This window comes from Cnephaeus nilssonii (genome assembly GCF_951640355.1).
Source record: "Cnephaeus nilssonii genome assembly, chromosome: 11".
Taxonomy (NCBI): Eukaryota; Metazoa; Chordata; class Mammalia; order Chiroptera; family Vespertilionidae; genus Cnephaeus; species Cnephaeus nilssonii.
In genome coordinates this window covers 24,461,044-24,470,140 of record NC_137082.1, presented here as the reverse complement: position 1 = coordinate 24,470,140, position 9,097 = coordinate 24,461,044, and the positions used below count along the sequence as shown (strand labels likewise).

The following is a 9,097-nucleotide window of genomic DNA, read 5'->3' as shown; positions in this document are numbered from 1 at the left end:
AACTCCCTGTTCCTCCTCTCCCCGCAGTTTTAGACAAACGTGATGTTGATGCCACTGATTGAGGATTAGCAGAGCCTGGGGTGCAGAGCTGAGAACGGCATCTGCTTTCTGAACTGATTTTTCAAGGACCAATTCCTCACATATTTACCAAATGGCTACAGCAAATAAGTCACTTCTAAATGCTGCAGAGTTGGTCCTTGGAGCTTGGCTTGTTGTTATATTCTCTCTCCCCTGCTATTCTGAATGCAATCTGATGACCAGCAGCATTGGCATCACCTGGGAGCTCGAGAAAATGCTCATCACTCCCTCCCCCCTTTTAAATCAGAGCCTGCAATTTCACAAGATCCCCAAATGATTTGTATGCACATTAAGGTCTAACCCAGTGGTCGGCAAACTGCAGCTCGCGAGCCACATGCGGCTCTTTGGCCCCTTGAGTGTGGCTCTTCCACAAAATACCATGGCCTGGGCGAGTCTATTTTGAAGAAGTGGCGTTAGAAGAAGTTTAAGTTTAAAAAAATTTGGCTCTCAAAAGAAATATCAATCGTTGTACTGTTGATATTTGGCTCTGTTGACTAATGAGTTTGCCAACCACTGGTCTAACCCATGGTGAATACAGAAAGTCTACAGTTAGGCAGATGTTCTTAAATGTGCTTTCCAATGATTGGCGCCATGCCATATCATTGGGTATAAGTATCGGTTAGTCAAATCTACATTTTGATCGTCCCATCCCGAGCTCAGTGTCATAACTGGAATGTCTCACAGTTATTTACCCAAGTATATATTTATATACCAGCATATTCTAAAAACAAAATTCAGGCAACTTCCAGGTGAAATCTATAAGTAAATAAATATCAAGACCAAGGAAAGTAGAGGTAAAGGTAAAGACCAAGATCAAGAGGAACAACAATACATGGAGACAGGCAGGTCAAGCATAATGACATGAATGGAAAATTGAACACTAAGCTCAAAGACAGCCAGGGTGACCAAAAAAACACAGCCTCAAGATGAACTTAACCCATGCAGGGCCAACAAGCTTGTCTCTCAGATGAAGCAAGGCTTTCCTGGCACTTTGTTGTGAAAGATACCCACATATGTGTGGGTATATACAGTAATTATAAACATTGGGGGAGGGTGTGTGGGTCTCACATTATGGAATGCTGAGAAATGCAACTGTTTCTTAGAATGACACACTTAAACTTGAGGGCTGCTCAAAGACAGCTGGGGTGGGAGTTGGGGACAAGGTGGTGAAAGAGCTAAGGAAGGAAAGGTAATATTGTCCCAAGTATACATCTTTCTGATAATTTTGCTTAATCCAAAGAAGGTCCCTAAATACCTAGTGCAGTGACTTTTTGTTTGTTTTTGAATAGTTGCTCAGCAACTTTTTGTTTTTTCACTTGTGGACATTTTAATGACACAGGTCCCACCAACACCCTTAATCTTCTCCTTGGCTCTTTGGCTGAAGAACTTGGCCTTCACAAGGACAGGATGCTTTGGGAGCTTTCCCTTCCCCAGAACTCTGTAGTAGCCCATCGCACCACATCAGTGACAGGAGCAGCTCCAGTCTTGCTTTTGGCAGCATTTACCCGTGTCTGCTCACTGACCAGGGTCCACAGTTTATCAGGTTGACTGTTGGGCAGAAGCTCTGGTTCCTCTTTAAATGGTGATGCCTCCCACCAGCTTCCCCAAAGTCACCTGGGTGATATTTGTTGAAGGTGATCCTGTGATGATGCAAGCCACCAGCATTACCGCGCCGCCCCCCCCCCCCCCCCCCCCCGGGTGCTTCCTGTGCTTGCCCATGTGGCCCTGGAGTTTTCGGGTCTTCCTCAGTCTGGTTGGCATGTCGGTGGCTGAGATGCAAGAGCTCAGCAACGATTTATTAAGTCACTGAATAAATTCTCATGCAGGAAATGATTGTAGATTAAATTCTTAACAATCTAATTGTTGTTGTTCAAAAGACATTCACAAATCGGCCTGTCCAAAGATTGGTACAGCTTTTCTGGGTTCACTAGTCTTCCAGTTTGCAGGTTGTGAGTTCCCAAGTCATTGACACAGGCGATTTCTCTCCCTCCCTCCCTCCCTCCCTTCCTCTCTCTCTCTCCCTTTCTGTCTCTCTGTTTCTCTTTCTCTCTTCCAACCTCCCTCCCTTCCTACCTGCCTTTCTGCCTTCCTTCCTTTGTTTTTCAATTGAGATCTCCTCTCATATAAATGTGTAGATTTTGATGAAATTCAATAATTTTTTCCTGGGAAGTAAAACTAATAACCCTTCTTTTTGTGAGGTAGGGTACTTATTAAAAAAGCCTTGTATAAGCACATAATAAGTGAAATAAGCCATTTAACTTTCTAAAAAATGTAAATTTTATAAGAAGAAATGATGATATGGATATCTTATATCAAATCAAACTAGACTTCATATTTTTAAAATGTCCTTATATCTTCCAGACCTCCACTCCACAGATAATAGTAATAAGGTTATAAACTTAGATTGAGAGAATTTAAATTTACTTTGTAAACCTCCTTCATCTATACTTTCCCCACTGTCATATTACAAATGCATCTGTGATTGATTAATTGCAAAAAACCACCCCAACTGTTTACTCCTAGCCCCGTATCCACACCCCTTTGGGATGTAACTTTACAGTTCCTCCCACTAAGAGGTGCAGCCTGTTTCCCCACCCCTGGAATCCGTGCTGGCCCCATCACTTGCTCCGGCCAATAGAACGAAGCCGAAGAGATAGTGCCAACCCTAAGCCTGGGCCTCCAGAGTTATTTCGCACTTCTCTCCCTCTTGCTCCAAGACTCTGCCAGTGCCATGGGACAAGCTGGGCTAACCTCCTGGAGCAGTGGTCAGCAAACCGCGGCTCGCGAGCCACATGAGGCTCTTTGGCCCCTTGAGTGTGGCTCGGCGTTAGAACCACTTCTTCAAAATAGACTCGCCCAGGCCGAAAACCGACTTCTGTGCATGGGCCACGAAGTTTCAATTGCACTGTATGTGCGCGCCCGCACGTGGTATTTTGTGGAAGAGCCACACTCAAGGGGCCAAAGAGCCGCATGTGGCTCACGAGCTGTGGTTTGCCGACCACTGTCCTGGAGGATAAGAGATTATGTGGAGAACGGAGTGGTCACAGCCGAGGTTCTCCCTAATCAGTCAGTCTCTAGCTGACCCACGGGCTGAGTGGACACAGCTGAAGCCCAACTGAGATAAGCCGAATTGGCCCAGCCAACTCATAGACTTGTGGGAAATAACAACCGGATCTTTTAAGTCAATAAGTTTGGATCTGCTTTATTATGCAGCACTGTTGTGGCAATAGATAGCTAATAACGCCTCCATGGGTGAAATTTTAAAGAAAACAGAACCACAAAAATTGCTTGCAAGCATGCAATGAGTAATGATTGCCATTAGTGAACTCCTGTGAGCTAAGCCTAGCCTAAGGTGACCATCCTTAATAGCCTCCACTTGAGAAAGCAAGCTGAAATGTGAGGTAAGGAGGCATAATTATAGGAATAATCCTGAGTCTGCTCAAATTATCTTAAAAAATAAGTTATTTGCAGGCTCCCCGAAAACAATCATGATAGATTCTTGTCACCATTTTCCCCTTAACCTAAATCATTGGATTGACCTATGTCCTCCAAACCTTCTTTAATAAATACTGGCTGCTGCTACCCACTTTATGAAGAGCTCTTGCAGCTAATAGACTAAGTTACCAAGTAGAGTGAAACGTTATATTTTCCAATAGTCAGTTTGGGTGGATTTACAAACCTGGCATGCCAGTTATACTCGTTATCATAATTATATCATTTAATTCATGATTATATAAACTGATAAAATGAGTGCTAAAAGAAAGATGTTGCTTTTATGCAAGCTATTTTGAATATGACCTGATGAAAATAAATGTGTGTAGCTAAAAAAATTTCCTATTAAATCGAATGTGAGCAAGATAGCTTTAAAAGAATGGGGGGCGGGGGGGAGGGCGGGAATCTGAAAAATCTAGAAGGATTCTTCATTCAGATGGCTTTCCAAGTGTCTTAACTTTCATTCCAATGTAGGGAGACCAAAATTGGAAATTATAAATGATGTGCTATGAATGAGATAGGATGTAACATTGGTAACTTCAAAAGTTTTTTTCTTAGAACAAAAGATGGACAAGTAAACATCCATTTTTTATGTTTTATGTTAAAGCAAAAGGTTTGTATATGTCATGTTTTACGATTCCATCTTTAACTAATATGTAGATTAACCAACCAAGACTGGTCCTGATTGCATCACCTAAGGTTTCATTCTATTAGTGAAGCCTGGAGCAGTGTCTGACATGGAACAGTAGCACTATATGTAGTTGCTGAATGAATTCGTTGAACAAATCAGTTGCAAATTGCTGGTAATATACATCACAACGGAACCAGACATGTCTTCACATACCCTTGTGTTTTAGTACTGACTTTGAAAACCAGTAATGTCCAAACTAAAGGAATAGATTGGCTTTCCAGCAAACCTCTTTAAATATCTCTTCTTTATACAAGGCCTTTGACAAAGACCGAAATTGTAGGTTTTTGGTCTTACTTGAGACAGTCCCACTAGGATGTATCAAAATCACCTGGACGACTCAATAAACAACAGGTGGTGAGGGTCCAACACAGAGTTTCCATTTAGTAAGTCTGGGGTAGGTCCCTAGAAGTTGTGTTCCTGAAAAGTCCCCACGTGGTGCTATTCCAGGGACCAAACTTTGATTACCACTGATCTAGCCTACCTTGAAAAGAGGCAATTGCCAAAGTCACTGGCCTCTCCCACCTGCCCACAGCCCAGTTAAGTCCTTCAAATGTCTCATCTGATTTGGGATTTGAGTTCAGTGTTCTGGCAACAAATATCAAATTGGTTGGGTAGGTTGAAGAGTGGGGTGGGGCAACCTATGCTCTGTGCCAGGCGCAGTAGCGGTGCCTTCCTGTATTACATCATTTAACAACCACAGCAATGCTATGACATTGGCATTAGTATTTTGCAGATAAGAAACAGAGGTTCAAAAGGTTACATATGTTTATAGCCACACACCTTGATGGGGGCACACCGCGAGTAAGCAGTGGAACTAAGAATCAGGGTTGGCTGAGACCCAAGGGCCTCTTGTTCCCACACAGCTACTGGGGATCTAAGTTCTCCTGTCATTAGGATGGACACTTGTATCGGATACAGGGCTTCTTGGTCTTTAATGTGCCTGTGAGTCCCTGAGCATCTTGTGGAAAGGTAGATCCTTACTCCATAGGGCTGGGGGCAGGCCTGAGAGTGCATTTCCCACGAGCTCCCAGGCAGTGCTGATGTTGCTGGTCCTGGAACACACTTGGAGGAGTGAGGCATTCAGCCCCGTTGGCACTGGGGCACAGACTGGGATGTCCCTGGGCAGGAAGTGGAGGTTCTGAATGGTCCTTTGATCATGTCACACACACACAGTACAATTTGCCTTTCAATTTGTCGATGAAGAATTTGAAGAGGAAACAAAAGGGGAATTTGTATGAGAAGAAGGAATCCGGGAAGGAATGCCAAGGCCATATATTCTTCTTGGAAGAAAGGAGAAAGAGCCGAGGGGAAGGAATTGGGACTGTCAGTAAGAAAATCCTCTGTTTGTGCCTCTCACCATCTCTGGGAAGCAGCCTGGGGTACGGTCACCTGTCCACCAACTGCAGGAAAATGGGATAGGACCCTAGCAATCCACTCTGCCCTCCTGATTACCACTGGCAGGAAGGGGGTGTGTGGAAGTATATAGAAAGCCACTACTAGGACTGGGAGTTTTATTTTTTTAAAATATATTTTTATTTATTTCAGAGAAGAAGGGAGAGGAGAGAGATAGAAACATCAATGATGAGAGAGAATCATTGATGGGCTGCCTCCTGCATGCCCCACACTGGGGATCGAGCCCACAACCCAGCCATGGGCCCTGATGCAACCCGGGCATATGGCCTGACTGGCAATCTAACCATGACTTCCTGGTTCATAGGTTGATGCTCAACCACTGAGCCATGCTGGCCAGACAAGGGTTGAGAGTTTTAAAACCTCTGGACACCTTTCATGACATAGCTGTTACTAATTTATTTTATTTACATATAGTAATATTTACTCTTTTAACTGCCCAGTTCTATGAGTTTTGACGAATGCATACAGTCATGTAGTCACCACCAAAACGGAGATGCAGATATTCCCTCCCTCCTTCCCTCCCATCCCTTCATTCTGCCCCTTTGTAGACAACCCCTCCCTCTATGCTCTATAGCTTTGCCGTGTCTGGAATGTTACATACTAGATGGAGCCATCCAGTATGCAACCTTTGAGTCTGGCCTCTTTCACTGAACACAATACATCGGGGATTCATCCGTGGGGCCCAGTGAATCAACAGTTCGGCCCTTTTTATTGCTGAGTGATATTCCACAGTAGGGATGTACCACATGTGTTTATCCCTCCCCAGCTGGGAGATCTTGGCAATTATGAAGAGACCTGCCATACACATTTGCGTACAAGTTTTCGTGCGAACACAGTTTTTATTTCTCTCAGGTAATTACCTAGGAGTGGGATTTGGGGGTCAGGTAGTAAGTGTATATAAGAAACTGCTTTGAGGAGTGGCTGCACCATTTTGCACTGTCCCAAGCAGTAGCTGGGTGATCTTCCGGAACTTCATGCCATGCCCACCCCCCTCCACCCCCCGCCTCCCAGGCACACAGCACAGACAGCCTCACTTCAGGATCACAGGGAGATAGCCGCCAAGAGCAGGAGCCACCTGGGAGAAGGCTGAGGTTAGAGGTTTTGGGAAAGTCAGGGAGGCTGGGCTCCCCAGCCCCAGCCCCTCCCAGCTTCTAGACCCATCTGTTGAGGCCTGTATGCCTTCTTCTTGAGGGAGCCTTTGAGCCCACCTCTCTCCCCAGCAAATGTGCAACCCCCCAAACACCACCCTCTTGGGTCAAGCTTTGTTGCCAGATAATGTGACTTTGAAAAGAAGCCCTTCTCCTCCCCCGAAAAGGAGGCTAAGAAAGGCTCTCAGATCAATCCTCAGCAGATACACCGAGTCACAAAGCTCCAGCAAATCCTTTATTCTCTCCTCTGAGCAGCTGCCGCAGTGCCCCCGCCCCCCAGCTCTAACCCCAGTGGAAACCTGAATGCTATTCATATCATTTAATCCTGTTGAAAATCCTCTTCGCTGTCTTTCATGGAGGTGCGGTTGCCGAGGTAAACCTGTGCTTAATTCCTATGTTGGAAAGGAGATGAAAGGTGTCACATGATTTGACACCCTAGACAGGAAGCCCACTCTTCTCTCATCTAGAAGCTTCGACTCCTTACTCCCTGTGTGAGAGTGTTGAAAATGAGGTCTTCAAGGGAAAGTAACATTTGGATTTTCTTTTATTGTACATTCACTTCAGAAAAGATAGCAAAAGGTGAAGTAGAGATGGTTTGAGGGGGGGGGTTTAAGTAACCTTTTACCTGTGGCTCATTTAGTTTAAGTACTGTATCTACCTTGATTTTGAGAGAGAGAGGAAGGGAAAGAGAGAGGGGGGCGGGAGGAGAGAGAGAAAGAGAGGGGGAGAGAGAGAGAGAGAGAGAGAGAGAGAGAGAGAGAGAAACATCAGTCACTGCCTTTGTCCTTAACAGGGATCAAGCCCACAACCTGGGCATGTGTCCTGACCAGGAATCGAACCGGCAACCTTTCGGTGCATGGGATGATACCCAACCAACTGAGCCACACCAGCCAGGGAAGGATCTACCAAATTTTTTACTTTATCTTAGACATGGTAAAAGAAAACTCAGAGAACATTTACTCTATTGCCAATCACAGCCACCTATCTAGGGTCTCTCCCCTGCCACCAAGAGGAGTGATTGTACAGCCAACTTCTTTAATTTTAAGAAATTTGGTCATAAGATACTGATATATCCAAAATGAGCATCAAACCTGCTCTTTTTATTCCAAAACTCATGCTCCCAGACCTTTGTAGGCCTTTCCAGGCTGGGAAAAGACTCTTTATAAGCGTTCCATAGTGCGTACTGTTACAGAGAAAGCAAAAGAACATAGCCAATTTGATTCACATGTCAAAGAATAAATTCCTTCTGACTTGCTTCTGGACCCAAGCAGGATTTGGAGAATAAATGATCCCTGGTGGCTCATTTAGGGTGACTTCCCTATGAGGAAAATCATTATAAGACCCCTATGAAATCTCAGTCCCCTGGTAGACAACATTCAATAAGCTTCTACTGAATGTGGATGGTCCAGGAAGCATACTGGAGAGACACAGATGTCAGGGCCATTCTGGAGGGTTTTGTAATATTAGAACAGTAGCAGGGAGATTAAACCTGTGTCAGTGTTCACAATCTTTACTGCACATTAGAATCTCCTGTGGAACTTTAAAAAGTATTGATGACCGGGCCCCACCCCCAGAGACCCCAGTTTAATTGGTCTAGGTTGGAGTCCAGGCACTGAGACTGTTTAAATCTTCCAATGAGTAGACAAGGTTGAAATGTGGCTCTGGATAAACCTTGTACTCAGCAGGTGAATGAGTTAATGACATTACCAGAGCCTTCTCTTCCACAGAGGGCCCATCAGATGTGTGTCTTGTGGTGCAATGGGCCAGCAAATGAGGTGAAAGGAAGTTTTAGGACACATAACAAGACTGGGATCTGCAGTTGTGGTGAAAGAGAAACTGAGAAAATGCTATGTTGACACTTGTCAAATGGGGAGTGGGAGTGAATAATGGAGAAATCAGAAAGAGTGGAATAGTCCTTAGAAGAATAAGTTTCTTGTGGATAGTGTTTCATAGGTTAAAATTACTTTTACATGTATTTTCTCCTATGAATATAGAGGCAATAAAGCATTAAGAATAAAAGGTAGATAGAATTGGGTTAGAATCCCAATTGATTAGCTCTGTAATCTTGGGTAAGTGACTTAACCCTTCTAAGCTTGTCTTCCCATCTGTAGAATCCTATCTAATAAAGAGGGAGTATGCTAATTGACCCTCACGCCATCGCAAAAGATGGCAGCGCCCATAGCCAATAAGAAGGGAATATGCTAATTGACTGCCCAGCCCTCAAAGATGGTGGTGCCCACAGCCACAAGATGGCAACACCCAGTCCCCTCAGCCC

The 9,097-nt window shown here is 44.5% G+C and overlaps 1 pseudogene across 1 annotated transcript; it reads right to left on the bottom strand.

The window, feature by feature from the left end:
- Window positions 1–1,371: 1,371 nt before the first annotated feature.
- Window positions 1,372–1,839, bottom strand: LOC307107451 (large ribosomal subunit protein uL15-like; annotated as a pseudogene). Its single transcript has one exon. The product of its transcript is annotated as a large ribosomal subunit protein uL15-like (transcript).
- Between the last annotated feature and the right edge of the window lie 7,258 nt (window positions 1,840–9,097).